At 39.7% G+C, this 26164-nt stretch overlaps 1 protein-coding gene across 3 annotated transcripts in view; it reads right to left on the bottom strand.

The window, feature by feature from the left end:
• zswim7 (zinc finger, SWIM-type containing 7) overlaps positions 1-26164 on the bottom strand; it is a 71078-nt gene that overhangs the window by 1994 nt on the left and 42920 nt on the right. The gene's annotated exons all lie outside the window — the stretch shown is intronic.

Raw genomic sequence — 26164 nt, 5'->3', positions numbered from 1 at the left:
TACATACTTTGATTTTTAAGCTGTCAAACAGTGGAGGCAGACAAACAGGCAGATCAGTGAGTTAAACTCAAACACTCATATATATGACTTTTCTACTTGTATTAAGGAAATGTGTATGCTTTACGTGCTGTAACCGGTTCACCAGTTCACTCAAAAATAAAAACACAAAATAAGATTTAGTGGAGAGTTCAGAAAGTTCTGACTCACCTTCACCCTCATTAGTAGGCTTATTTAAGCACTGATCACACTAGGCTCAGTGTAAAGTCATGTTTAGCCCTGGTGAGTTTTCTGAGCATTTTTCTCATATCGTGCTATGACCTTTGCGTGATTTTGATTGTACACTTGTGGATTCCCTTGCTGTGTATTGCGCTGGATGGGTTTACTGGACTGATTTCATGTGTATTGAAGTTGTGCCAGAATACGACTGCCTCTTTGTCTTTTGGGTTATAACAGTAACAAACTCCCCATGGATTCCATTTCCAAGAATCTCTCGTCACATGAATAATACATTTTGAGGAAGTCATTGGGCATTTCTCTTGTCATTGGTCTTGTTTGGTCACCAACAACATTCCTCAAAATATATTCTTTTAGTTTCACAGAAGAAAGAAAGTCATAAAGGTTTGGAATGACATAAGGCATGAGGCTGAGAAAATGATGAAAGAATTACAATTTTTGATTGGACAATCTCTATAATAGTCCTGTATTGTGACATTTTTTTAAAGAACAAATATTTAATGTGGTCTCCAAAAATAATAATAATAATAATAAAAAAATAATCAAATCAAATAACTAGAACTAATAATTACAATAAGTATACCATGCTTGTGACATTTCCATAAACCATTTTACTTCAAACTCAACACATGTGCACTCTAAAGGATTTTGCACTGCCGATTCCCTTCAGGGGTTTGTCAACAGATCTTGTTACTGAAGAAGAAGAAAATAAATAAAATAAATAAACAAAATCTAATAAGTAGGACAGACTTTGCAGAGCACCTTCAATTCCTTCTTAAAATGCTTGTCAGAGTATTCATTGGGATATATCTTCATTTTTCAAGAGGAAAAGCCTCCATTTGTTTGAGGTATAAAGTATTTGGAAATCTCATTTGCATTCTGCACCTCGGAATGTCCCAGAGAGATTTAACGGTGTGTAGATCTGATGACTTGCAAGGTCGTGAAATGTGCTTGATTTGTTTAGCAGTGTATATGGGATAGTTACCATGCTGGAATATGGGAACATAATGTGGGAATGTGTTTCTGTAAAATAGCTCCATGTTTTGGTTGTTATACAATCATACATACAGCTCAATCACTAGGTCCAATATCACCTGATGGCCAGACTTCCCAAGGCTGAATGATGAAATGATTTGGATTAGTGTGATTATCAAATCACAAAGGCAGCGATTCATATATGTGCTGCCTGTTGTAAAGTGAAGTGCAGAACTGTGTTATTCCACATGAGCAGCTCATGATCTGCTGTGTTTTTTTAGTGTCTCAGAGCGGCTTGCTTCACAGTAAATGCTGCTCCACACAAACTCCATCTCTGCTTGTTCTCTGACTTTGGATTGAATGCACGCATCTGGGAAAATGAGACAACCATCTTACCATGACTGCAAAGAGACTGCTCTCGGGCTTTCAGGGCTTCCTGTGGCTTTCTGTTAAGTTTGATAGTTTAATGATTTAAAATAAAAAAAATAAAAAGAGGGCCATACATTTTAGCATTGCAATGTTACAGTGGTAATGTTAAAAAAACACTACAATTATTATTATCATTATATTATTTTTTCTTAAGTTTTTTTTTTTTTTTTTTTACATCAAAGTATTACAATAATAACATTTCTTTTTTATTTATAATTCTTATAGTAAAATGAATAATAATGAGGGAAAAAAAACTTTTTAAATTGCAGTCACAATTTTTATAACAATAATGGCAATCAGTTAGTTAGTTAGTTAGGCCTAGTCCATCCTGTACTGCTACAGACACTGAGGGTCGAACACATTCTTTGGCCTTCAACCAAGTGAAATCTGTATCTGTCAAGATGTAAGAACTATGATAAAATACTGCATTGGCAGTTTTGTGCACAATATATATTTTTACTTCCATCTTCCCTTGCCACAATTTCCTCAAACCTCAACAGAAAACAAGCGAGACCTCTTTACTCACTAACCTCGTTAGTGATGAAGTAATATCAGTTTTCAAAGACAGCAATAAAATGGAAATCTCAAAACACATTTCTACAAACTGGCTCTCTCATAATAATAACTTTCTCTAATCTTATTTCTGAGTAAGCTGAAGTCTCAGTATTGAATATAACTTATGAAGGTATTATCTTAAATAAATCTTAGTATAGCAGAAAACTCATCAGACCACACACTCATGATCCATTATTCACAATTCACATAGCCAATCCAAAATGGCAGCGTGTCTCCTCTCTCTCGTCTCTGTCATGTTTGTCTTGTTCAACGATATTTTAAACTGACTGTTTGTGGACCCAATATATGCCTATACCCAGTCTATTTTCATGAAATTTGAAAATCTGCGTTACTGTCAGGTGTGGGCAGCATTTAAACCTCCTGCAGCTGAGTGCTCCAGGCTCCGGTTGTTGAAAACTTTCTACAAATGCGCAGGAGGCCTACTTCACTCCAAACAACAAGTACACATTTCCCCTTACCCATTTCATATTCCCGTTTCCTACCACAATTCCAATATTGTCGTGCTAGGCTTATGGACAAACACCCAGTAGCCAAAGCTACACTGTCGTTTACAAGCATTTGTGGACATACCTGTGAAACTGCCTGCTGAATTTCTTCCTGGTCTCCCATAGGTGAGCTACTTCCCATCATAGGCACTCTACATGTAATCTGGTTATTACTTTTTACTTTGGATCTGAATTTTTCCAACCTGTGCGTATCATGAGGACTTTCCGACGTCTTTGCGATACACTATACACTTCGTCAAAGAACACACTACACACACTCCAAAAAAGAAGTATCGCGCCAAACTTTTCATCCATGAACCGGAGATTCATCTTTCCCTTGTTTATTTGCGTCTGGTTAGACACAATTTTATAGTGTTTGGACAAAGATCATGTCTTACTCAGCATTTTATTATATTGATATTACTGCTGGCTGGAAATGTCAAGCCAAACCTAGGACCCAAGCCTGAATGTTTATACACACCAGGAGATTTCGCTAATAGATCTGGCTTGAAATTTTTTACATTTAAATATCTGTAGTCTAGTGCCTATGGGGTTACTATTCTGACACAATTCTGCACGCGCACGATTATATTTTGAGCGTGCAAAAGGGCATTTCGCACGCGCATGAACTGAGTTTTGCGAAAGTATTTAGAGTGATCAAAATTTATTTTCCATTACTCTACAGCGGACAAGGAAATATACATGGTGGCAATATATGGAAAATCTAATTTAACACTGTTATAAAGTCTTTGACATTTATTTCCAAGTTCAAAAGTCTACCAAACACACATAAGTATCTTATTTTTACTAAATTAATATCAAATCGTATCAAGTAGATAATAGTTCTTCTAACTGATCTTCAAGTTATTTAGGGTCTATTTAGAGACACATTTTTAGAAATAAAAATGGACTTCTCCCCTAATTAATTAATGAAGTGTGAACAAAAACAGCCTCATAATATAAAAAAATAAAAGCCATGAAATAAACATAGAAATGCAATGTAAAAACAGTAAAATAATAATAAATATACTTCCATTTTCTTGAAAAATAAATAAATAAATAAAAACATTCACGACAGATGTTCTTTAAAAAAATAATAATTTGATTGTGCTAAAAAAGACTGAATTACTCATTTTTAGGATGTATATTGTGCCCACTGACTGCATGCAGACTTGTTCTTCCTCATTGCAAAAAAAACTAAATAAAAAAAAATGTGTAATGCAATTACATTTGTATGTACAAATATAACATTTAGTGAAGATCTTGGGTTTGACCCCAGACACTACTTTGTGGGTTACACACCTATATTTTCACTTACTGATATATTTGCATATGTGTAATTGTTACCCACATAACTAGGTATTTTTGCAGTGAGGAAGAACAAGCCTGCATTTCAATGTGCATACTATCCTACCTAAATAGTATGCAAAATTAATTCAGTCTATAGTTTACATTATTGTACAGTATAAGTCTTGTGACAATGCATAGTCTATGCAAAACCATCTCATGTAACTATATTTGTCATTCTGAGTATATACATATGACAAGCATACACATGCATGCTTTTATACTTTTATACTTTATACTTCCTTTTATATTAATTTAGTAAAAATAAGATATGTATGTGTGTTTGTCAAATGGTAGACATATGAAATTAATGTCTTAAGTTCTTAAAGACTATAAAAGTGTTAGATTTTCTGTGTATATTTCCACCATGTATATTTCCTTGTCCGCTGTAAAGCAGGGAGTCTTGTGAGAGTTTGTTAAGCCAGCCTATCAGAATTTAGCCTCTCATCTCTGATTGGCTGGAATTAAGTCATATTGTAACGTTGAGTTGTGTTGAGCAAGCGAGCCAACGAGCAGTCTGAGCGGGTATCGGAGCACAAGCAAACGAGACGTTGCACGTGAAATATAACGTCGGCGCACATCCAAATAAGCTTATTTTAAATGCAAAACTGATTTTCATTCGCTCTAAATACTTTCTTATTTGCGAGACGAACATTTCTCCGCAAAACTAAGTTCATGCGCGTGCGAAATGCCCTTTTTTGCGCTTAAAATATGATCTTGTGCTCGCAGAATTGTGGCAGAACAGTAACCCCATAGTGCCAATGATAGATTTTGTTAGGATATGGGCAAATTCGACAAAGGCAGACATTTTTGTCTTATCGTAAACGTGGCAAAAAAAAAAAAAAAACGTTAGTGATAATAATATTGCGATAGAGGAAACAAAATGTATTTCGTGCGAATAGGAAGAGTAAGGGTGTGGTTATTTATGTGAATTCTAAGTATCATACCACTCTATTGAAGGCTATGAGTATCACAAAATGTTTTGAATTGCTGGCTATTGATCTGAAATTAGGAACTACCAGTTTGACTGTTGTTTGTTGTTTTATCCCCCGTCAGCTCTTAAAGAAACATTATCAACATTCTCAGCTGTGCTTACAGATATTGTAAATCACAAAGAAATAATTCTACTTGGTGATTTAAATTGGGACTGGATGAAAGATTCAAAGAACTTAAAGGCTTACTGTGATTCTGTTAATTTAACACATGTAGTAAATACTCCAACTGGCCCAAACACAAAAAATCTAAATAAATTCACGTTAATTGATATTATTTTAGTAAATCGACCTGATAAATGTACAAATTGGTATTTTCCCAAATGATACGTGATTATTGTGCTATTTGGATTATTAGGAACTGTAAACCTGTGAAAACACCTTCAAGAATAGTAGAGAAACAACACTTTAACACCTTTGACCAACAAGCTTTCATTCATGATATTTATCACTGTGATTGGAATAGAATATCATTCATTCCTGATGTTGATTTGGCATGGACTTATTTTAAGGGTCTATTTATGGGAGTTTTAAATAAACATGCACCTCTAAGGAGGTTCAAGGTTAAAGGGAGCGATAACCCTTGGTTTTCTGATGCATTATCCTCTCTGCTACATGAGACGGACCTGGCCTGGGCAAGGGCAAGGAAATCTGGCTTAGCAAATGATTAGCAATGACATCTTCTGATGCCTAAGAAACAAATGTATAGCACAGATACGTAAAGCTAAAGCAGTTTTATCTAGAAGAGACAACCAGAAATTTGCATAATCCAGCTAAATTTTGTAAAACTATTAAATCTTTAAACTCTTAATCTCTCTTTAACTCTCACTCTTAAAAACTCTTAAACTCTTAATTAAATCTTTAACTCCTCATCATCAAGTTTACCAAAGCAAATAAGTGTTGATTCTAGACAAATCACAGATAAAAATTAGATAGTGGATTATTTTAATCAGGACTTTGCCTCTGCTAGGCATCTTTTCAAGTCAATGCCAAATCAACCCTTGGACCCAAAGGTCCTAAATGTTGGAAATGTTAACACTTTCTCTTTTCAGCCATTTACAAGGAAAATGGTCCTGTCAAAATTGAAATGCGTGACCTGTAGAAAGTCAGCTGGACCAGATGGGCTTGATCCATCTCTCCTGAAGCTTGCAGCTAATATTATTGCCAAACCACACACTCAGATGTTTATGTCTTTGGAACAAAAAGTTATTCCTGAATCCTGGAAAGCAGCACATGTGATACCACTTTTTAAAAGTGGGGACCCCACATTACTGGACAATTATCACCCTATTAAATTAAATCAGTAGTAATAAATATTAATAAATTGTCAGTACTGGCTAAGATATTTGAGGAATTAGTCAGTGAACAATTAAAATAGTTTTTAACCTGCAATTGTATCCTCACCCCCTTTCAGTCAGGCTTCAGGAAGGGGCAGAGCACCGGCCCGGCAGCCACTAAAGTAATTGATGACATTGGGTCTACTATTGATTGCAAAAACTGATGCACAGGATTGTTTATTGACCTTCCTAAGGCTTTTGATATGGATCATAGCATTCTTTTAAAATGTCTAGTTAAAATTGGGGTGTCCTCAAATGTGGTAAGTTGTAGGTAGGTATCTTATAGGTAGGTTTCAATGTGTTACATGTGATAGTATTACATCAGGGAAGGCTGCAGTTACAATTGGGGTTCCACACGGCTCCATCTTAGGGCCACTTTTGTTTACCATCTACATAAATTCTATTTCTGAACGTGTAAATGCTAATAATGTACACCTTTATGCGGATGACACCACCATTTATTGCACTGCACCCTCTCCATGTGAGGCTTTAATAAAACTGCAGGAGGCTTTCACAGTCTTGCAAAAAAAAGTAAGGAAATTAAAGTTAGTGCTTAATGCTAAAAAAAAAAAGTTGTTCACACACTCCAAGTTCAAAGTAAAATCTCTAACACCAATTGTAACTGCACAGGGACAGGAAATAGAGAAGGTGTCATACTACACATATCTAGGTTTTTTTATTGGATGAAAATCTTTTAATCCTCATGTTATGCATGTTGTAAAGAAACTTAAGAGTAAAGCTACATTTTTTTTTTTTTAAGAAATAAGGCTTGTTTTAATTTGAAAGCTAGAAAATAACTTGTAGCAGTCACATTATTATCTGTTCTGGATTATGGCGACATTATCTATATGTTTGCCTCAAAGTCTGTATTGCATTCACTGGATTCTGTCTACCATTCAGCACTACGATTTATAACAAAAGCCTATAATGAATAACTATTACACATCACTGCAATTTGTACAGCTTATCTGGTTGGTTACCACTGTCTACACGCAGACAACGCAATTAGTTGATTTTAATTTATAAAGCAATTACTGGATCATTACCTTCATATTTATCAGTATTCTCATTGGCAACAAACAATAGATATAACACCAGGTCCAACAATAGCATACTTTTTAATGTGCCTACTGTTCACTCCGAATTTGGTAAAACAGTCTACCGTTACAATGCTACGTCAACCTGGAACGCACTACAGAAAGAACTGAAACTAAACATGTTTATCCCCATCTCTGATTTTAAGTCGTATTTGGCAGACACTTTACATCATACATGTATACATGAGTGTGTCTAGATTTTTTGTTGTATACAGCCTGCATATTCTCAATTGTTAATTGTATTTATGTTTTTTATGTTGTGTCCATCTCTGTTTTTATGTGTCCTTTTTAGCTATGTTCTGCCTTTTCTTGGCCAGGGCTCACTTGAAAAAGACACTACTGTCTCAAGGTGACTACCCTGCTAAAAAATAAATAAATAATTTTCAGGCAAACATTGATAAATTCCCTGCAGAGAAGCTGTTCATCTGTCCTATGAAGAAAAAATGCCTCGCTTTGTCAAAGACTGATACCTCATTGCAGGTGAGTCACAGGGAGGATAATTAGAAACATGGAGCCACATGAGTGAAAGTAGTGCAAAGGCCAGAGCCGTCACAATAGGAGAGAGCAGGACTGATGCTGACAAAACTTAATACTCAGAGGATGATACAGCACCTGCTTCATGTTACATACTCAGACATCCACATTCATCCTGCAACCTGAACATTGCTCTTGTCTATTTTACAAAACATTTGGTCTTGGCTTTGAGAAGGGAGATTCAGGCCGACTATCAACCGACAGCCAACCAAACAGCAAAAAGTCTGGTCTCATTCATTTTAGGTCTAATGATGCTGGAAAATCAGCCAGGTCAGATTATCCATGCAGCACAAAATATATGACAACACCAGAATAAAGCCAATATAATGCTTCTCAGCCAACAGTGTTTTCACCATTATAACACACAGTGAAGTGCCACTGTGAAATCATGCTGTATCACACATATACACAGTAGAGATGGACAAATGGAAAATGAATTAGGGCCTTCCAAGAATCAGCTCCCAAATGGAATGTTTATTTGAAATGTCTTGACTTTGTGACCCTGTTCTCAAACCTTTTTTGGCCCAGTGCCCCATCCCATTATCATTAAGTCCCTTAATGCTCTCATTAAATAAAGTGTAATCTAATTGGCTTGCCTAAAAAACTGAAGGCTTTCCCACTGTTAAATTATATACTGCATCCAATTCAAATGCTCTCTCTGGATCTCCCAGTGATGTCTAGAGGTTAGCTGTGTCAAAACACGCAAAAACTATATGAACGTTATAATGCAGCTAGAGCAGAAATCAAGGCTTGATTTGGATAGCATTCTCTCATGGAGAAGCATAATTACACAAACATTTTTGATGAAGACGTGCTCTTTTGGATTTCAACTATGACTAAGTCTTGGTTACGTATGTAACCCTCATTCCCTGAAGAAGGGAATGGAGACGCCACGTCAGAGTACCGACAAATAGGAATCTCGCTTGTGAGAGCCAATCTACTTCAAGTATAATTGAATGAGCCAATGCACATTGGCATGCAATGATTGCTCCAGGTGCTCATGCCACGCACCACAGGAATAAATGAGATACGTGATTGCATTTAATTATCTTTTTGCTGAGGAGCCGAGTAGGTAGACTAGGCAGGGGACAGAGGACATGCCGACGAGACGTGGTGTCTCCGTTCCCTCCTTTAGGGAACTAGGGTTACATATGTAACCAAGACGCTCTCGACTCCAGGTCAGATACCGAAGAATAGGAATCCCTACCAAAGCGTCATGGACTCTGCCCCCTTCCAGTGCGAGGGAGAATCGAGCCATGAAAGTACACGTCCTTCTGGTCGATCGCTGCAAACCAATCTCGGGGACGGATGCACTCAAAAATGCCTTTTAAATCTGCGAGGACTGCGATCTCAGGACATGGGCATCTGCACCTAAGTGAAGCGGCCCGCAGTGAGGTGTGTGTGCGCTGTGCAACACATACCTGATTCCACGGATGGGCAGAGGGTCCATGAGGATGATGTGGTGCGTCCGTGCGTCATCCACTGGCGAAACAGGAGGAGGATGAGTGTAGTAAAATTTGGGTACCGCTGGGGCTGAGCCACGATAGAGACCGGCGAAAAACAGAAACAAACAGAACAAAAGATTCTCCGCCCGGCCCTCCTCCGGGCGATGGAGTGGTGCGGTCACCATCTCCTGAAGAGAAGTCCTTCTCATCTCTGGGTCGCCCGTCTCAGGGCCACTTGCTCTTGCTCTTTTACAACGTCACTTGGGTGGAAGCTGCTGCTGCGACATGGGAGCAGAGGCAGACGCAGGCGGTAACCCTCGGCGACGAGCAGGCTGAGGCACTGTGGGTGGCGAGGTGGAGGCAGCAGCTGACTACCACAGCATGATGTGACTGATGGCCTCAGTCTGCTTCTATGCGGCCGTTAACTGCTGGGTGAAGTTCTGGACTGTGTCGCTGAAGAGGCTGGTCTGGGACATGGGGGCATTAAGAAACCTTATCTTGTTGGTATTCCTTATGTCCGACAGACACAGCCAGAGATGGCCCTCCTGGACCAACATAGTGGACAGTTGCATAGCAAGTAGGAACCTGCATGTAACCCTTTGCAGGTCCACCATCGAGGCTGGTGAGTGAGGAAGATCCACTAGATTGGTTTCGGGCAGTAAAAGGTGCTATCCATGATCCTCTTGCACATCCGGGAAGAAAGGAACTGGGGTGGGATGCTGGGAACCAGCAAAGGCCACCCTGAGAAACCAATCATCCAGCCTTGACGGTTCAGGAAATAGTGGAGGGTTCCACATGAGCCGGACCTTCTTGGCGGCCAGGGAAAGCATATTCACGACCTTCCCAAAGAAGGCCCCTGCACCGACATGTCATCACCGGAAGAATCTGACCCTCCCTCCGATGGAGCGATGGACATCTCATCACAGGAAGCCCCGAAGGATACAAGTGGTGCACATCTCAAGGACGGCCCACTGCGTTCCAACGGCAGCTCTACAGGCTGTGGAGTGCGGGGTGGATGAGGGTTCCCTGGGGGAAGCGCACTTACCGTCACCCTCAGATCACCCACAATACTGCCCGAACTAACCCTTTGTGGAGGGTTAGAGTGTGACAGAGGCATGGGAATTTCACCTTTTGCAAGACGAAGTCTAGACCGCAACTCCGAGATGGTCATGTTCCAGCAGTAAGAACATGAGTCATCCACCAGCAAACATCCTGCGGTGAAAGGAAACCACCGCACCCAGAAACACACAGATATAATGTCATCTTTAAAAAGACGCAAGCTCTATCTGTGTTGCTCTTTTAGAAGGACGCTCTCCTTGGTGCTGAAACACGAAGGGGGTGGGTCTGCGGCTGCGGCGACACAGTCAGGGAAGTAGTACAGCCTAACGTGCGTGCTCTCTCTCATTATGGTGCTCTCTTACCCAGCCGTAAGAACGGCTTTTTAGCGCTCTCCACCTAGCGCACCGAACCGGCTGTGAGAACAGCCTTTGTGGTTGCTCTTACAGACAACAAAGACATATGAATCAAAGTACACACAGCCCGCTGCTGTCGTCACACCAACACCGACTGAAGAGATCGCTTCCAAAAGGCAGGCTTCACTCAGTCAAACTGCAAAGTAAGGAGTGATATCTAGCATAACCCTATACCACTCGGCTCCGAAGCAAAAGGATAATTTGATGCAATCACCCATCTCATTTATACCTGCGGCGCGTGGCATGAGCACCTGGTAGAATCTTTGCATTCCAATGTGCATTGGCTCGTTCAGTTATACTCAGAGTAGATTGGCTCTCGCGAGCGAGATTCCTAGTTGTCGGTACTCTGACGTGGTGTCGAGAGTAACCAGTCGGTCAATGGGAACCAATGTGCATGAACACTCAAAAAAATCAGACACAACTGCTATTTATTTAGCACACTTTCCGTTATGAAATCTAAATATTGAAAAAAAAAAGCCTTTAAAATTGTCCAAATGAAGTCCTTAGAAATGCAAATTACTACAAAGAATAGATTTTTGATACATTTATGATAGGACATTTACAAAAAGGGAGCACGATAATTTTGACCCATACAAAGGTTTATTTGTGGCAATAGCCAATAATTCCTGTGTGACTTATCACTGGTTTCGTGGTCCAGGGACACAAATAAAGAATGATTACGTTGTCAATATAAAAATGAGCAACAACCGAGTAACATCTTAATTAGGGGTGTAAGAAAATATCGATACACGTGAATATCGCGATATTATGTTTGGCAATACTGTATCGATTCTCAAAAACGCTGTATCGATATTTATTTATATATTTATTTACATCCAAGATTCGTGGCTTTGTGTTCGGTTTAAACCACAGACTGTATAACACCCAACGCTAGATGGCAGTGTTATCTCAGAATGTATAACTGACGCGGAGCCGGAGAAGCGCAAGGTAAAAGTGCGTGTATCATTAGTGTTTACATTAGCAAACCCAGCTCTCAAGACGATAGCATTATTCCGCTCCTGCAGTATACAGAGCTGAAGTGTGGACTCATTTTGGCTTCAGCTAAAAAGAAGCCACTAAGGAAATCGAGAAGAATCATTTTGTTTGCAAAATAAGCCAAGTTATAATCTAATACTCGGGAAACACATTGAAACAGAGCTCGCTTAACATCCTGACGTCACCCGCGCTGCTGAGAAGCATTTCGATAGAATGTACTGCACGTTTTCCTCTCAGTAACAAAATAAACACATGCCAAAACTGACAGCGGTGGCAGGAGAACGAAAGATAATAGCGATGTGGATATGGATGCACCAGCTCTGCAGTTCAGTTCTTGAAATAGCACTTTATACAATAGACTGCTTTATAGAAAGCAGCTTTAGGCCCCGATCTCACAGAGCGCGTTTTTCAGGTTCGAAAACGCGAGGCGCACTGCGCTTTAATGTTTCTAGGCAACCCCCGAATCACCTGTACTGTCAGTCAAATCAATGTAACGGTCAACACAACGGAAAGCCCGCCTCTTCATTCATTTGTTTGGACAACAGAAAATAAGCTTGATGATGTTGTGTGCTTTTCTGCTCAGAGTTGACTTTGGATAAAAGCGCTATATAAATGCAGTCCATTGACTTTTTTTCAACTTCATGCGCTCGGAGCGCTCCTTCAAAAACACTAGGTGCCCAGGGCGCATAACGCTCTCTGCCAACCGAAATCCATTCAAAAAAGGCGCCTCTCGCTGCAAAAACGCGTTCTGTGTGATCAGGGCTTCTGTGTTAAATATAAAACAAACAGTCATTCAGTCATGAAATGGACTGCACTTTCTGTTGTTAAATAGCCACTGCTACCTGTGAATCTTTATAACATATCCTACACATAAAGAATCCTGCAGTAACTTTACATTTCCCTTAACTTAGATTGCACATTGCATATGATTAGTGATATAAATTATACTGTATTAATTAAACAAAATACTTTGTCTCGTGTTTTAGGCTTATGGTGGTGTTATTTATTCTTTTAAATTATAAAAAACAAAACACACAAAAAAGAAATATCGCAATTTATTGCCTCTCTTACAATATCGCAATATATTGCAATATATTGTATCGTAACCCCTGTATCGTGATAAGTATTGTATCGCCAGAGTCTTGGCAATACACAGCCCTAATCTTAATGTATATGTTATTTGTCCACTGTTGTCTTTACAATCATGCCAGCATGCTATAGATTCACTACACCGCCTTTTCTTGCATTATGTGAATGACAACATTACAAAAAAATATATTTTATCAGGATCTTGATGAAATCTCAGTAGCAAAATGGCAATAGAAATGGGAAGCCCAAATGGAAGCCCAAAACTGATATGTAGGCTCTGGATGGAAAACTGTGATTCCCTCCCTTCTGCCTCATGGGACCTCTTCAAGAACAGATACTGTGCAGTGGATACATTTGGGTTGGTTTTGAAAGGCCAGTATCTAATTTGTCAGACCAAAGAGATTTCAGGGACGGTCCTCCAGGGAGTCAGTGGTTGACTTTGGTGGGAAGTTGGATAGACTTGGAGTTGTAGAATGAAATGCTTAATTCATAGGTTTGAATCTAATATGCTGTGAAGGTTAGTTTCGCTAGACATTGGAAAAAAAGAAGGGAAAAAAGTGATACCCTAAAAGTTTAGGGGTAAGGGTTTAATAAAAAATATGAATTGGATGGGATGACTAGAGCTGAATAAAGATTCAGATTTGTGTCAAAGAAAGAGTTTTATTTCTTTCAAGAAGAGGGCGGAGCTTAAAGAGCTTGTGTTTCTTAGCTCCAGCAAAACAGGATTATCTCACGCAGACACACTGAAAAGGTCAGAAACTGTTCAGCCTTTAATGTTAAACAGAGTAGGACAATGACAGAAAGACTCACTAAGAAGTAACAACATGCAACAGGATTTTTCTGAACGGTTAGTTGATGGATTTATGCAACTGATGTGGAGTTAACTATCAAATAAAGACTATAAATGACTATAAAGTCATTGATTAGCATGTTGTGTCATGATAATCTATTAAAGGGGTACTTCAGCACTGGGAAGATGAATCTGTATTTAAACTGGGTTATTAATGTAGTAGAAATGTGAAATTATTTTTGAATTTGGTGCCTTCTAGACTGAGAAAAGACAGAAAATGTATATTTGTCTCATGGGGATGAAAGACTAGAATTCCCAGAATGCTTCGCTGCCCTGTGAGGCCATTCCCAAAGCCACCAACTTGATTACTGTGACTGAGTTAGAGAAGACACTACAATTAATAAATGAGCATGTCTGTACAATATAATGAGTGAGTCACCATGCGAGTATCACAGCACTGAGCACTAACTGCAAGGAGTGAGATAAATGAGCTGATGAGCTCTTGTGATGAGAGCTGAGGTAATCGCGACTTCACTCGCGGCATACATTCACAACGCGAGTTCAGTCTGGCGCGTTTCAGTTCATGCCTTTGCAAGCTTAACTTTCATAGAAATTAATTTGAGAAGTTAAAAGACTTACATTGCTCACCATAGCTCCGTTTAAATGAGTGCCTGCAGTTGCCAGCTGAGCTCTGAGTGTAATCTCCCACCCCCCATGCGTGGATTCAAAACATGCGGAAATGGCTCCCTCTGCTGGCTGTAGTCTTTAGCCTTTGGCCAAACAATCCTCCTATGATGCAAATATCGTCAGTTTGCATCATAGGAGGAATTTTTCCAGAAATAAAATGCATAAATCTCGTCTCAGGGGGATATGAGGGGGGAAAGCACAATCATTTGAATATATTCCAGGGTTTCTACTGATACAAAGTCATATGCTAATCGCTGAAGTAACTCTTTAATTGCTCATGTGGGAACTGTTGTACGATCTCTTCAGAGAATAAATGCTGCATGAAGAAATACTATGTATAGTTTAGTTTTATTATGGTTATGACTTATCTTGTAATCTCCTCAACGTGGCCTCAACCCCTTTTTTGTGTGTTGCCAGGGACAGGGTTTATGTAAATTTCAGGGTTAGTTAATTCACTAACCCGAGAAGAAGCTTGTTATAGTCCCTATCAGCCGTTTGCTATCCTTATAGGGATAGTTCACCCAAAAATGAGCATGATCCCATAATTTACTAACCCTCAAGCCATCCTTGGTGTCGCCTATATTACATTCTTCTTTCAGACAAATACACTCAGAGTTATATTAAAACAATGTCCTGACCCTTCTAAGCTTTATAATGGCAATGAATGGCAGATCAAAATTGGAAGACCAAAAAAATGCATCCATCCATTATAAAAGTACTCCACGCGGCTCTGGGGGGTTAATAAAGTCATTCTGTGACATCATTCCTGTGAGGTACTGAGTCTGTTGATCGCCAACTAGTAGTAAAATCATCACAGATTCATTGATTTTGGTTGGATTTTTATTTATTTTTTCTATGGAATGAGTATACTGTTTGCTGAAATACTGTGCATATTGACTAATGTCATAACTTGGGGGAATAGTTGATTGCTAATTAAGTAAAGAGGAAAATATAGGAAAACAAGTCAGAAAACTCAATTTTGTTTATTAACTTTTTTATATTGGTTTTTAGAGTCAAAGTTAACAGAAAACCAGACCATGTCAACCCATATTATTGAGTTTTTGAGACTTTGGCTCCCAGATTATATGCTCAAAAAGCAACATTACACACTAACTAAAGTTAAAAAGCGAAATTAGATTTTATGTTAAAGGTATTAGAATTATGTCAAACATTTTGCAGGATTCTTGATAGACTTCGGATAAAAATTGTTTAGAGTTATAATAAAATAAATATTTTGTGCAGATATATCTAGTCTTTATCCATCATAATGGGTTCTTGGAACATGGTAGATGACTTGTTTCTGGTTTCTGATGGTCTACCAGCTCATACTAGATCCAAACCTATTGCTAGTCAAATTGGTCAAACCTGAAGCAACTAGACACTAAGTTGCTATACAGCAAGATAAAGTATATTTAGAGATCTTTACTACTCTACTACTAGAGATCTTCACACCGCAAGTCTTAATGCTCAATTCAGATTTTTTGCTCAGATCAGATTTTTTTTTTGGCTGTTCACATTACCTTTTAAAATGTGGCCTATATCTGATTCCATTGTGAACTGTTTGAGGGTACAAACTAACCCGCATGTGCAAAAGAACAATATCAATGACATCAGACACAGCACGCTGTTGCACTAAAGTTCGGGAGGTTATAGAGGAAGTAAGCAAAAATGTTTGTGTAATGGAAGCCATAACATTAATGAGCATGTGCTGAAGAGGAGACGAACGAAAAGAAAGAGAGCAAAATTGGTTATTTTGGCCTTTTGTCACATTCCTTTGGCACTGAAGCCACATTTTTCTGTGTCCCCGTTCTTCCATTTCGTGTGCTATTTTTTTTTAAACAGAGCGGTTACGGTAGGATACTTCTAGCGTAGCTTTAATTGAAGTATCTCCCCATATACTAATTAGATCTAACACCTCACTCTCTCTCCATTGACTCGCATCATCGCTGTTCTCCATATCTAGTCAAGTTTTTAAAGTTACTGTCTGTGTCTGTTGTGTCTAGGGCTAACTCGCCGGCACATAATTGTGACAAATGTTGACACAGATTGATGTAAAAGTCACATCAAATCCCCCTTGGTTGTTCACACTGCGGCCGCTTTGGAAAAAAATCAGATCTGGGTCAGATTCAGAACCACATATGTATTTATATTTATATACATATAAATCTGATTTGAAAAAAAAAACAGATCTGGGCTAGATTTGAGTGTTCACACTACATCTGAAGAAGTCTGACCTGGTCACTTGATCCCCAAAAAATCAGATTTGGGCCACTTTTGCCTGCAGTGTGAACGGGGGGGCCTTAGTGCTCAAAGAAAACAGGTAACACTTTAGAATAATGATCATTAGTTAAATACATTAGTTAACACGAACTACTAATGAACTGCACTTATAAAGCGTTTATTTATCTTTGTTAATGTTAATTTCAACATTTACTAATACTTTATTAAAATATTTTTAGCATTAGTTAAAGCACTGTGAATAAAATGAACAAACCATGAATAGTTGTATTTTTATTAACTAACATTAACAAAGATAGAGGACTAAAGTGAATAAATACAGTAACAAATGAACTGATCATGGTTAGTTCATGCTAGATAATACATTAATGTTAACTAATTACCATTATTCTAGCTAAAGTGAAACCAGAAAACATGATTTATCTACTTTAAACTATATATTTCTATGTATAGACTATGGTATTTTTAGTACTTCCTAATTTTGTGAAACAAAACCTATTAATGAGTAAAACAAATCTGGATAATACATACAAACATTACAAGAAATATCTTATCTTGACAACAAAAAATATCCCTTAAAAACACTCCTTTACATTTTTCATATTCCATGATGTCAACATGGCTACAGCATGAGTAGCCAGTGTTTCAAAATAACGAGAGTCTAGAGAGATATATTAAAAATAAATCTGTAACAAGTTAACTGCCATTCGCCCACTGCAATGCCCCATCTTGCGTGTCTGTTCTGGATGACAGGTTATGAGAGGTTAGACTTAAAGCCCTGCATTTATGCCTGAGCCCGACGGCCCCGACTTTTTTACGCCCCTAGGACCGGGCTTCGGGCCAATTTTCACGTCATACCTAACGCGGGCCGGGCTTCGGGCCTTTTTATAGGCTTCTCCTTCATTTTATATTTATTTTATCAATTAAAAGGAACAATGAGTTCTGCACTGGTGGAAACAACACGAGACCATAATAGCTAACGCGACTGTCAAGATGGCTCGCACAGTGTTCAGAGCATAGGTTCAGAGTCCGCGCCAGCAGCAGCAGCGCGCGTTTCTTCAGCGCGGAGACACACTGCAAGCGTGGTGTGAGCGTGGCGTTTCTGTTGCGTGTCATCCGCGGGGCGTCTCTATTAATGTACAGGGAAGCCCTATACTTCATGTTAAATATAAATATATTGCCTATTGATACAGCAAAGACAACTTCGGCAGTAGCCGGCCCATGCCATATGGTATTGACGGCAAAAGGCTACAGAATAATTCATTCTGCATTGACTGGTTTAATATTTCAAAATCGATAATTAGGCTATGTTGTTTTTTTATTATTACAATTAGGCCTATCTGCATTTATGTTAACCTACAGACTTTCAAACATGAAAATGTCATAATGTGTCACAATGTGTTATGGGCTATATGTTGTAGTCAGATAGATATGATGGTGCTGCAACACGTATCGCCACAAATGACTAATGCAAGCCAACGCAAATGGCCGTAAATGAAACTTAAAATAAGTCTAAGATGGTCAAAAACACAATCATCTTCAATAAAAATGAATGAGATGAATGAGATCATTATCTTACCAGTGCACTTAGGTTTCACTCTCTTATGTGGTATTTGAATTTGAAATAAGCTGCTGAATAAAATGCATCTTGAATCTTTTGCTTCCATTGCTGTAAACTCCGTTAAATGAGCATATACCCCGGGAATTGAAGATGGGATTTATATTCATTTGCGTAGGTGTAAGGTAGGCTATAAGACAACCTGCATGTGCTTTTTTATTTTATTTGTTTAGCTCCGTTTGCGAGAGCCGCGAGCAGAATCAGCTTGCCTCAGCTCGTCAAAAATGCCTTTTAGGCTACTGGTGGTAATAGTTGGTGAAATTAACTAACATTGTGATGCTTGAAGTGTTTTATGGATTTTATTATAGGCAAGACAAGTCAAGAGTTGATTTGAGAGACTAAATTGATTAAATATGCGGTTAACTCACTGTCGGCCGCTGGCCGCTTTTGGTCGTCACTTAAAAAATTTAAACTTTAATTTAACAAACAAAAAAATGCTCAACATTTTTCTAAATTAACTTAATAAAGAAACGAAACGAAATATAACTACTTTGACATTAAAAACAAAACAGAACTATTTTAATGGCTGCAACAATGTAAAAAAAAAAAAAAAAAAAAAAAAAAACAGGCTCCAGTCGGACTCGGGCCGAGAATTTTGATAAGCTGTCGGACACGGGCCGGGCTAGGGTCTCAGCGTCTCGGGCCAGGGCCGGGCCAGGGCCTAGATTTGAGGCCCGTGCAGGGCTCTAGTTAGACTTCCTATTTTACAGGGACTATAACTCCCTCACTCTGACTTTAAAGGTCTCATGAACTGACTTAAAAAAAAAAAAAAGTATACAGTTGTCTGAGGTTGACTAATGAAGTTTGTATGTTTTTTACATCCAAAAACATCATAACTAATAAGTAGGCTATTTTCTACACTGGTTTTGAGGCTCTCTCCTGAACGCTGGGTTCTGATAGGTGTGCAACACTTGAGACTTGGAAGTAGACTTAGTCCTTTTTCAGCTGTGTTTAGTTTATTATCATCTGTGTCACCTGTCCCCCTCGTTATGTCAGTTATCAGTGTGCTTATTTAAGTTGCTCATTTTCAGTCACTCCTTGTCCGGTCTGAAGTTAAGTTCATGGGATTCTAATGGTGTTTAGTGTTCTGTTCTGAATGAGTCAAATAAAGCCGGTTTGTTTGGAAGTCCTGGATCTCCTTCATCCTCGCTACATCTACACGTGACAGAAGACCGAACCTAAATTTCCACTACTTCCATTCTAAAATGGGCATCTTTCTGACCCCAGTCTCTCACATGTCCCCAGCAAACATCTCTTCAGTGGAGGATCGTCTGTGTTGGCTTCGGCAGAATGGTGGCCCACTGGAGAGGTATGTGGAGGAGTTTGTTGAGCTTGCCTATCTGGTTGACTGGCGTTTTTTTCTGATGGGTCTGGACGAGGACACTATTCGTTTCCTTGAACAAATTGTTTTCACTATGCCTGTTCCTATTCCCTAGTTGATACCATCAATTTGATTTTGAGTCTAAATGGTTCGGAGTTTGAGATCGAAGAGATTCATAAGAATAAGTGTGTTCCTCGTCCAGCCCCTTCAGAAAAACTTGTGGCCTGGTCAGTCCAACCACAGCCAGCATCCTCCTCCTATCCCTCCAGTGGGCCTGCCTGTGCCAACCTGCCGGCCTCCAAGCCAAGATGGCCTAGGAGGAGGGCGAAGAGAAGCCCTCGATGTCGGCCAAGGGGGCCGCTTCTCTGCCAGAACCATGCTGGCTGATAGACTTTGGGGACTCCGCTCCTTCCCTCCTCGACTCTACTCCGTCCCTCCTGGACTCCGCTCCGTCCCTCCTGGACTCCGCTCCGTCCCTCCTCGACTCCATTCCAGCCCTCCTTGACTCCGCTCCGTGCCTGCTGGACTCCGCTCTGGTCATCCACGAGCCGCCCTCTCCAGGCTCCCACGAGCCGCCCTCTCCAGGCTCCCACGATCCGCCCTCTCCAGGCTCCCACGATTGCACTTGTCACATGTTCCTTTGTTCTGTTTCCCACCACTTCTCGGTTGTCATGGTAACCCTCGCTAGTTTAGTCCTTTTTCAGCTGTGTTTAGTTTATCATCAGTGTCACCTGTCCCCCTCGCTATGTCAGTTATCAGTGTGTGTATTTAAGTTGCTGATTTTCTCTCACTCCTTGTCCGGTCTGAAGTTAAGTTCATGGGATTCTAATGGTGTTTAGTGTTCTGTTCTGAATTTGAGTCAAATAAACCCTGTTTGTTTGGAAGTCCTGGATCTCCTTCACCCTCGCTACATCTACACGTGACACTACTATTAGCCTACATATAAAAAAGATGTTTTACTCACCTAAGTTTGTTGACCATTCCTGTCAGATCCAATATAGAAGGCACAACGTTGTGTCTGCAAATCTACTTGAGACTTGTTTACAAACGATTCCAAGGTGAAATGAAGCAAACACACAAATGTTATTCCCCACGTGAGTTTGAACTTCATTAAAAATAAATGAAGTATCTCAAATTCCTAATATTAGGATCCAAAGGAAGCTTATGCAGCAACTTCCACAATATCTTCAATAGCAACGTGTTAATTGCTGCTGGCTTGCGATCCCATGAGTCGCCTTCTGAATTATTCTGTAGAGGTGTGTTTCGCCACTAGATGACATCAAGATGCGAACACAATCGTTTTCTGGGCCTGGTGTCTATAAAAGCTTTTCTTAGACCAGGGGTCTCCAGACTCGTTCCTGGAGGGCCGCTGTCCTGCAGAGTTTAGCTCCAACCCCAATCAAACACACCTGAACCAGCTAATCAATGTCTTACTAGGTCCTATGAAGGGATTGATTAGCTGTTTCAGGTGTGTTTGAGTGGGGTTGGAGCTAAACTCTGCAGGACAACGGCCCTCCAGGAATGAGTTTGGGGACCCCTGTCTTAGACTAACAAGGAAGTTTTCACCTCTGAAATTTACAGGACAATCTTATATTACCATGACCATCTATATATATATATCAAACGCTCAAGGGAAAGTTGATTTCTCAATTAATCACCCCTTTAAAATGCTTAAAATGCTCTCTGCTATACCCCCATCTTGCTACATTGCTCATACATGCAACACTGTTCTCCAACATTTAGTTCTGGAAAATGAAAACATTTAACCCTATAAAGCTTACTTTATCATACTTGATATACAAATGTCTAAATCTTCTAAACGGTCAACATGACAAAAAGAAAAAAAAATCAGAAAAAAACATTATTTTTAGAAAATAAATTGAATAATTGTACTAAATGTCCACCTGCAGGGATGGGACGTGCTGCTTTTTGCTGTGTAATCTTTATTGATTTGTATATAAGGTAAATATAAGAATAACTTTGTAACTAATATATCAAGATGAACGCTTACTGGACTGAAGCAAATTGGGTTTATGCTTTGTCCCTCTCTCTCTCTTTGTCTCCCCCCCCCCCCCCTCTCTTTGTAAAGTCATGTTAAAATGTGATTGGGCATTAGAATTTTAATTGTTATTGTATCGAACTGCATTATATGTTTTGCCCCGAAGGCCACAATAAAAACTGCAGAGCTTTGATCACAAAACTAAGCATTTAAATATAAGACATAATTGCATGCATTTTATGCAAGTAGTCTGTAAAAAAGTCCTGTATTATACTTTTGTATATGAGCCATAAAAGCCAGATACATCAAATATCAATGTTTTTAAAGTACAGTATAGTATGCAAGCTCTTTAAAGATTTTATTTATTTATTTTGTTTAAAGATTCAATACACATTGATTTGAATAAAAATACTTTTTAGACTATACCATTTCAAATGTAAGACTCTACAGGGTTAAATTCCATTTGATTGACCATCTGCTTTTCGTGGGCGGTAATAACACTAGGCAAGTAGTGTTGGGTTTCTTGAAAAACAAGCAATATAATAAGCCTAATTTACACAGAAAGTAGGCGTGTGCTGAAATAACAGTGATTTAATTTAAATATGAACAGGGAGGCGCAATACCAGCATAGTGATTGGACTGCAGATGGTCAAGAGGGAGAGGTTTATGTGCTTAAATACAGCTTGAAAAGTGGCTGTTTAGTGAATTTGCTGCTTTTACAATTCAATAAGATAGATAAAAGTTTATTTGTCATTACAAATGTACAAGTACACTGCAACGAAATGTCGTTTGGGGCAAGCCTCCGGGCCGCAGCTATTACAAGCGCCGCCACACGCTCTTAGTTTTTGCAAAGCATAGCATACATACATACATACAAAAAACACAACATAACACAGCACACGTGGTCACGTGATGGAATTTTTCTTTTGGATTAGGTAAGGGAGGAATAACAGACTGGGCTAACAGTCACAGTTGAGCTAAACTAAGAAATGGCTCTGAACATCCCCCACACTTCCAAACTGCTTGGGGCATGGAGAGAGGAGAATGTAAAAGAGATTAGACAGGAGATTCTACCTTTCTGTATGGATATGCATAAAACATGAAATAAAAGATTGTGTGAAATTGAGAAGTGGACTTCTGAAATCCCTGGTGGATATCACAGAGAGTAAATTAAATAGGCAAGTGGGAATAGTGAAAAACAACAGTTTTCTAGGAATTGCTGAAAATACACTCTTTTTCCTGTAATGTCACCATGGTACTCAATGCCAGAGTAATCATATAATCACAAGCTCACAGACTTGAATTTTATTTTGAACTTAACTGAAGATACCCTTTACAGGTACATCAGCAACATCAGCAACAACCTCAGCATTGTTGTTAAGGTCAAAGTCAACATAAAAAATGGTATTCCTTCCTATATGTGACGCATTTCAGGAAAACAGGAATTTCAATTTAAAAAAAGAACTAATGATCAACCTACAGATGGCCGAATTCAAAGACACCCTAAAAATCTAAGTGAAAATATTATAACATTAGGCTAATCCATTTTGCTGAAATGTCATTGCAGCAAATCAAAATGGTACTCAGTAGTTTGCATGGCCCCCACATGCTTGTATGCATGCCTGACAACGTTGGGGCATGCTCCTAATGAGATAACGGATGGTGTCCTTGGGTATTACTTCCCAGATCTAGACCAGGGCATCACTGAGCATAGTCTGAGGTGCAACTTAGCGCCGTCGGATGGACATGACACAATGTCCCAGAGGTGTTTTTTTGTATTAAGGTCAGGTGAGTGTGGTGACCATTCAATATTATCAATTCCTTCATCCTCCATCTGATGGCATACTCTTGCCACATGAGGCACCAGACATTGTTGTGCACCAGGAGGAACCAGGAACCTGGAACCCACTGCACCAGCGTAGGGTCTGACAATGGGTCCAAAGATTTCATCCCGATACATAATGGCTGTCAGTGTGCCATAGTCTAGCCTGTAGAGGTCTGTGCATCCCTCCATGGATATGCCTCCCCAGACCATCACTGACCCACTACCAAATCAGTCATGCTGAAAGATGTTACACATAGCATAACTCCACGGCTTCTCCAGACCCTTTCACATCTGTCACATGTGCTCAGGGTGAACCTGCTCTCATCTTTAAAAACCACAGGGCACCAGTGGTAGACCTGCTAATTCTGGTGTTCAATGGCAAATGCCAATCAAGCTCCACGGTGCCGGCAGTGAGCACAGGGAACACTAGAGGATGTCAGGCCCTCAGGTCACCCTCATGAAGTTGGTTTCTGATTGTTTGACATTCACACCAGTGGCCTGCTGGAAGTCATTTTGTAGGGCTCTGGTGGTATTCATACTGTTCCTACTTGCACAAAGGAGCAGACACCGGTCCTGCTGATGGGCTAAGGACCTTCTACGGCCCTGTCCAGCTTTCCTAGAGTAAATGTCTCTCTCCTGGAATCTCCTTGACACTCTTGAGACTGTGCTGGGAGACACAGCAAACCTTCTAACAATGGCACATATTTTTGTGCCATCCTGGAAGAGTTGGACTGCCTGTGCAACCTCTGTAGGGCCTAGGTATCGCCTCATGCTACCAGTAGCAACATTGACCCTAGTCAAATGTAATACTGGTGATAAACATTCAGAAAAGATGAGTTGGGGAAAAAATGTCAGTGGTCTCCACCTGTTTTGGGGGTCGTCTACATGCACACCAGTAAGCTGATAACTCGAAAAAATCAGCTTATTGAAATAACCAGTTTTCCCCGTTTACATGCAAACGGTAAACCAGTAAACGGACAACGCAATTAAACCGCGTTTACATGACTATTTATAAACCGGGTTATTTCCTTGTAGTGCCGTCAAAAATAATAATGTCCGTAGGCTATATCTGACTCTTGAGTTTTTCAAATGTTAAATCAGTTGTGATGTTAAATAAAGCGTGCGCCGTGTCAGCGGGAGATTTACGGCTCATATTATCCCTTATGCAGTTATGTAGCGTTTTGACTGAACCTCTTCTAGGCTACTTCTGCTGCATGAGAAAAGAGAGAAAAGAGAAATTTTCTGGGTCTTAAACGAGTCTGCGTTTGTGATATATCTCCTTATTTCATGCAAAACGCCAGCTTGCTCTGTCTGGATGCATTTAAATCTGCTCTAAGTTTGCGTTTGTGTCACCTATCACACATGCGCACTTCAATAAGCCGACATAAAGCAGGTTAAAGGTTTAGTTCACCCAAAAATGAAATTTATGTCATTAATGACTCACCCTAATGTCGTTCCACACCCATAACACCTCCGTTCATCATCGGAACACAGTTTAAGGTATTTTATATTTTAGTCCCAGAGCATAATGCAGTCAATGCCCACTTCACTGTCCATGTCCAGAAAGTTAATAAAAACATCATCAAAGTAGTCTATATGTGACATCAGTAGGGATGGTTACCGAAACCCGGTATTAAATGGGCCCCGGGGCTGAATTTTGAAAGACCGTTGTATCGATAAGCTCGGCCGTTATCGGTTCTGCTTTCGGTACTTTTGAAAATACACGTGACGAGAAAGAGAGAGAGAGAGAGAGAGAGAGAGAGAGAGAGAGAGAGAGAGAGAGAGAGAGAGAGAGAGAGAGAGAGAGAGAGAGAGAGAGAGAGAGAGAGAGAGAGCGTTTACTTCAGTTTGTTACACAGAGCCCTCACGGAGTTAACTCGTCCCAAACGGGAATAACACGACCTTTTTAACAGCAGTTTGGATTTTAGAAATAAGAATACTTGCTTTGGTTTTGGCTTCTCGCGTGTGTGCGTGTATTCTGAGTTCAAATGTCCTGCGTGTCCGGTGGTTCTTTCCGAGGTCGGTGTGGTTTGCCGGGTCTCTTGGTAGTGTGCTGAATTCTCCTCTCTGAAGAATGCCCTCGGGTGGAAAGCGGATGGCAGATTGCCTACGTCGTTGGCGACGCAAAAGGCAAAGGGTGAGGGTCACATTGGCATTTGTAGATCCCATTTCCTGGATGGTCCAATCGATCAGAGCGTTTTCGGCGCGAAACAAAGTTCTTTGTTCAGCTTAGTCCCTCCATTTGGTTCTTATCCGGGGAAGATATGCTTAATGCATTTTTCTTTACAACGCTGGTAATTTTATAATAATTTATGTTCTGTAAATTCTTTTACAAGATTCGGTACGATCGCATTTTTCTGATTACAAGGATACCATGGATCATAAGTCTGAGATCTGGGAATACACAAATACAGGCTTTCCACTGTCTGTTGGCTTGAGTTGCATTCATATAATCCTCCTAATTATTTCAGACACATATAAAAACACTAAGCAGAAAAGCATACATTTAATACGTTTTTGGGGTGGCTTTTAATCATACATTCCTCTGATACTGGCGGAGCTCTATGGGTGTGTGTGTGTGGGGTGTCAGATAACGTGCAGGGCCATTTGGGGGGCAATAAAAGTCACTACGGAGCCTGCTTGTTGTCTCCCAAGGGAGATGAAAGAGTGGTCTTCAG

This window comes from Pseudorasbora parva, chromosome 3 (genome assembly GCF_024679245.1).
Source record: "Pseudorasbora parva isolate DD20220531a chromosome 3, ASM2467924v1, whole genome shotgun sequence".
NCBI lineage: Eukaryota > Metazoa > Chordata > Actinopteri > Cypriniformes > Gobionidae > Pseudorasbora > Pseudorasbora parva.
The sequence above is the reverse complement of the archived record's forward strand: the minus strand, read 5'-3'. Positions and strand labels throughout refer to the sequence as shown.